Below are 6,327 nucleotides of genomic sequence, written 5' to 3'. Positions count from 1 at the left end.
TGACAGCGCGTGTCGGGCCGGGCCTAACTCACTGTCATAGATTTGTGAATTGTAGCTGGCCATCCGATCGGGCCCGATTGAGCCGTGCTCAAATAGCCGCATAAGTTCATCTCTTTTATTATTATTTTTTTTTTACAACATGAAAGTATTAAAAGATTTTTTTAAAAAAATGAAAAATGGTAGAAATATTTTTTTTAAATGATACATATTTATAATTTTTATAAAATGGATATCATATATATTTTTTTTAAAAAAAGTTAAATTTTTTAAGTATTCTAATGAGATGATATACTCAATGTACGGAGTTTGGGATTGTCATTAGAACTCTAAATGAATTAAACATTTGTAAGAAAGCTTGATATATGAGTTGTTGATACAATCAACCTTTGATAAAGTTGATCAATTAAATTTTGATATTTGATCAATATATTTATTGATGAAAATAAGACATTAATGTCTTGTTTACTTGAGACGGTGGATGTAAAATGTGAGAGAAAAGTTTCTGTAAGAAAAAATTTCACAGTTTACTTCACAAGGAAGGATGGATTAGACTTCCTTTCTTCTGTCTACTCGTTATCAAAAACACAGATAGATTCTTAAATCCATCCGTGGATCATTTTTTACTAATTTTCATCCATCCAAATTGGGTGGAAGGTCTTTCTCTTCTCTTCCTTGTCGTATCTCCATCAAATTAGGTGGTTGCCAAGGCATCTCCAACACATTTTTCTTCTCTTCCTTGCCACATCTCCACCAAATCAGGCGGTCGCTAGGGCATCTCCAACACCTTTCTCTTCTCCTCCTTTCCACATCTCCACCAAATCGGGCAGTCGCCAGGGCATCTCCACCGCCTCTTCCACAGTGAACATAACATGGGCTATCAACTGCCGAAGACATTCTTCTCCAATGCTCACCACCATTTTGATGCTTTGCCCAACGGATGTTCGCATGTGCCAATTGCTATCTTTTTGAAGCTTTGGTAGGCTAAAAACTCATCTTTTCTTGAATCGATTCCGTAGTTATGCGTGCAAGTAGAATTCGACATGAAAAATATGCTTTTGCATGTGCGAATGGTGGAGTAGGCTGTGGCAGACGACCACCCAGCATGTGCTTTGGCTTGATCTGCTGCAAGAAGATCCAGATCTTTGAGAAAAAAGGCTTGGCGCTCCACATCGTCATCGTGCTCATCAGGAAAGGCAGCGGGTGGCAGTTCAAGTCTTAGATAGAGGCTTCTGTGAAAGTGGTGGTGAAGAAGCCCAAGACCAACACCATCAAATAGTTGCCGCCTCTCCATCGATAAGTGGCAGAGCATCTGGCCAGGAAGTGATGAGTTGGGCCACCAACGTGCCTTTACCTTCAAGGTAAACAGAGCATAAGTAGAAGGAAAGTTTGTTAGAGATGGAGATTTTTAATGCAATTGACCTCAAGTCAAATTGAGCAAGATTGATTTAGATGTGGATGATTGAATGAAAATTTAGTAGACCAAAGTTGAATGAATACTTGATAGTGGAGAAGTCCAAGTGGATCACGGTTGACCTGATATTTGACAGTTAAAAGTCCAATAGAAATTTGACAAGAGAAACGTCAAAGTGTATTACAGTTGAGTGGACATTTGTGGTTGGAAGTTTAGCAAGAAGTTAACATGAGAGGTAAAATTCAAGTGGGTAATACAGAATTGACTACTTGGTGGCTGAAAGTTTAACATAGACTTGGTAAGGGTGAATTCTAAATGGGTCATGGAGAACCAGACACTTGGCATGAAACATAAAGTCCAAGTAAGTCAAGGCTGATTGAACACTTGATAATGAGAAAAGTCCAAATAGGTGAAGGAGAACTAGATGTTTGACAATAATAAAATCTTGACAAGTCAAGATTGACAGGATGCTAAGCAACAGTAAAATCTCAGTAGGACAAGGTTGATCGAATAATAGACATCAATAAAATCCCAATAGGTCAAGGTTAATTGGATGCTAAGTAATACTAAAGTATCGGTAGGTTAAGGTTAACTGAATGCTAAGTAAAGGAAGTCTTAGCTAAGGTTAATCATTTTTTAAAACTAACAAATTTAATGAGATACAAGTCAAGAAGTTTCTATGAGGTAAAAGGAAAGTGAGATATTATAATTGTCAAGAAGAAAGACATATAAAGGACAATTGTTCAAGACTAAAAAGCAAAGGAAAAGAAAAAGAAAAAGGGTCAAGAAAGTCCAAGCACAATAACCTAAAAGTAAAGTGGAGCAAGTCGTCATCGGAGAAGTTCAAGACGGAACAATAAACCAGACTTATACTAATGGCTAGCCACCAAGAATAAGACAACGAATCCACTTCGGAGGAGAGCAACGATGAAGGAGGAGCGTCAACCTACAAATTCGACACGTAAGTGAGATACAAATCTTACCTCCTGATAAACTATATGATACTATAAAGATGTTAAGTACATCACTTTGCAAAATGAGAAATAAGTATATTGATTCAAAGAAACAAAGGGCATGCTTACTAGGACATTTTGGTAGAATTAAAGATGAAAATATAAAATTAAAAGAACAAATAGAAATATTAGAAAAGGGTATGCTCAAATTCAATTTTTTTTACAAGTTTCAAACTTTAGATATAATGGAGGACTTAATTGGTATATCAAAAATTATAGGGTCCAAATTATAAAAATATAAAAGAATAATATCCCTAGAAATATTTAATTAATCTAGTAAATAATAATTTATTTTGGATTTCAAAATCTGTACTAGCCTATTGAATTAATTTTATGTGTATGCTTGAATTCATTTTAGTTGAATTTTTAAAAGCATGGCTAAATTAATGGTTTGCAAATTTTTTTTTGAGTTTTTCTTTAATTTGTTTTGTGAAAAATAAAGATGATATCTATTAACATAAAAGTTTTCAAAATATTTTGACTGTTATATAATATTTTATGAATTTATTAACAAAAATTAAAATTTTTAAATTAAAAATATTTTAAAGATTGATTTTTGAAAAACTTATTTTTCTGGTAGATAATCATTATATTTTCGATGTTAAAAATGATTTTTTTTAAAAATTTAAATCTATTTTTAATGATTTGTAGATAATCATTATATTTTCGATGTTAAAAAAAATGATCTTTTAAAAATTCAAATCTATTTTTAATGATTTAATCCAAAGAGAATTATTTTTTGCAAAATATTTATTTCTAATTATAAGAAATACAGTTTGCTCGTGAAAAGTTTAATTGTGATCCAAATTATTCGGTGTGACATTAACAAAAAGTTTTAACATTTTTAAAAATTAAAAATAAATTTTAAATTATTTTTGGCCATTATGGTATTCTATTTTTAAAATTTATTTGATTTTGAAAAATAATTTCAGTAAAATTACAGAACCTCAGATCATCTATATATCATCCCTAGAAAAGTTTCTCAAATTTCCTACTATAATTTTTTATTTTTCTCTATATTTTTGACGTGATCAAAAGGGGAGAATAAATAAGTGTTAAGTTTAGGACGAGGATTTAATTACAATTTAAAATATATTTTTTTGTCTTCAATTGCAATATGTTTTGATTGTTTTATACTTGTACTTAAATACAATGTTTGATATTATAATTGCTTTCATTATTTATTTGTTTGGTTTGCCCTAACCTTAACTCGGGGTGTGTATATCAAAAAGAGGGAGATTGTAAGTATTCCAGATTAGTTTTGATAAGATCAACCAAGTTAAGTTAGATCCTGTGTGTTTGATGTCTTGTGTCTGAGTGTGCAGGAACTTAGAAGCACAAGAAGTCGAGCGAAAGACATAGCTGTTGGGACACTTCGGAGCTAGAGGGGGGAGGATGAATAGCTTGCTCGCTTAGTCGATGATAATCTTTTACAGCGAAAATACTCGAAGCAAGCTCCTCCAATGCTAATAAATAGGATTTACTAGGTATTCACATCAAGAAGAGGTGGCTAATCCAAGGATCCACGCCGAGCACACTCTCTACTATCAAAAATACTCATTCTCAGAAACAATCTACAAGTTGAGAAACCTCGTACAACTTACACAAGCATACAACTCAAAATAAGAAGTAAACACACAAATATAAATGAAAAACCATCTTACTTGATCTCTTATTGATTGTTGATGTCTCTTGTAAGCTTGCAAATGCAACAACACCTAGCCCAAAAAAGATGGAGTGAAGAGTTGTGATGAACAATGGATGCAAACCCTTTTATAGGGTTTCCGTTGGTGCGTTAATTGTTAGAGTGTATACTAAAAGCCTAGCTTTTGGTATAAACATTTATCTAGAAATAAGAATCACATTGGTCAAATGTCTACATTTATGATAAATGTAGTTGCTCAATTAATTTATATTGTAGATAACATGGTGTGTGGTGTCACACACAGAAGATCATGTTATCGGTTCCTTATAAATTATAAACAGTAGCTCACGACCAAGATGGAAAGGAATAAACCAATGGAAGGTCATAGTGTAATTAGGTATTAGTTTATCTTAACTATATAATTACACTAGTACACTTAGAGTGTATTGAGTAGGACCATTTGAGGTCATTCTTTTTATACTGACTTTATGAAGGAACAAAGACCTCAGTTATTATGGAAGTGTGTGCTCTTAATCCTAATATAATAACAAGCACATATATTTGATATTTATTTCTTTAATTTATCAATGGGTGAGATTTAGTTCGATAAATCAATAAGCCCGATAAGTTGGGAAATGATATCACTTATAGTGTGTGTTGTTGATTATAGAAGGAAATTGTGTCCTAGTGATCTAGGTTGAGAATGTTCCCAATAGGAGCTCATAAGGATTGTCATGTTAAACCCTGCAGGTGGACTTAGTCTGATATGACGATGAAGTTGAGTGGTACTACTCTTGGAGCTAGATATTAATTAAGTAAGTTGTCAGTAACTTACTTAATTAGTGGACATTTGTTATCTTAAACACAGGGAGACTAACACACTCATAATAAGAAGGAGCCCAAAATGTAATTTGGGATTGGTGCTGTAGTTCAATAATAGTTCTTTAGTGAAATGAATTATTATTGATGAAATTAAGTTGTGTGTTCGGGGCGAACACGGGATGCTTAATTTCATCGGGAGACCAAAACCAATTCCTCCTCTCGGTCCCTATCGTAGCCTCTAGTATATAGAGATTTATACCCACCTTCTTACCCATCTAATGGGGCCGGCCAAGCTAGCTTGAAACCTAAGCTAGGGCCGGCCAAGACCAAGTGGATGAGCCATGTAGGTGGCCAGCCAAAGCTTGGGTCCCAAGCTTAGGTGGCCGGCCACTAGAATATTAAAAGGGTTTTTTTATTAAAATTATTTCTTATGTGGATATCATGATTTAAAAGAGAGTTTAAAAATTAAAAATTTTTTTTATAGCTTTCTACAAAAGATTAAGAGAAGAGATTAATCTCTTTCCTTATTTGTAGATTAAAAGGATGATTTTAATTTTTATTAAAAACTTTTCTTATTTGTAAATCATCCATATGTTTAAAAGAGAGTTTAAAAATTTAAAATCTTTCCTTATTTATTGATTAAAAGGTGGATTTTAAATTTTAAGAAAACTTTACTTTTTAAACATGTTCATTATTTAAAAGAAAGTTTAAAAATTAAATAATCTCTTTTATAAGTTTCTACAAAAGATTAAGAAAAGATTTGATATCTTTCCTTATTTGTAGATTGAAAGAGATTTTAATTTTTAGAGATAACTTTCTTTTTATCCACATGTTTAAAAGAAAGATTTTAATTTATAAAATTTCTTTTTATTAACCAATCATGAAGGGATAAAATTATTGGAAAAATTTTATAAATTTCCGGAAGCAAATAAGGAAGTTTTAATTTGTGTTTAAAATTTTATTTGCTTGGAGATTTGTATAATGGCCGACCATTGTAAATTGAGAAGAGAAAAATTATTTTTAATTAAATAAATTTTCCTTTTCATGGCAAAAGAATTAAGGAAGTTTTTATTTAAATTTCCTTATTTGCCAAGACCAAGGATTATAAAAGAGGGGGTAGAGGTGCCTTCATGGATGAACAACTCTATTATTTTTCTCCCTCTTTTCTTCCTTGGGTGTGGCCGGCCCTTTCTTTCCTCTCCTCTCCTTTGTGTGGCCGAAACCTTCTCATGGTGGAGATAGCTTTGGTGGCCGGAACTAAGAAGGAGAAGAAGGAGAGAAAAGAAGCCTCTTTTCTAGCATCCCTTGGAGCATGGTGGTGGTGGCCGAACCTCTTCATCCTAGGAGAAGTTTTGATGGCCGAAACTTGTAAGGAAGAAGAAGGTGCTAGGTGGTTCTCATCTCGGAAGATCGTTGCCCACACAACGTCCGAGGTT

This window comes from Zingiber officinale, chromosome 8A, assembly GCF_018446385.1.
Source record: "Zingiber officinale cultivar Zhangliang chromosome 8A, Zo_v1.1, whole genome shotgun sequence".
In the NCBI taxonomy this organism is placed as follows: domain Eukaryota; kingdom Viridiplantae; phylum Streptophyta; class Magnoliopsida; order Zingiberales; family Zingiberaceae; genus Zingiber; species Zingiber officinale.
The sequence above is the reverse complement of the archived record's forward strand: the minus strand, read 5'-3'. Positions refer to the sequence as shown.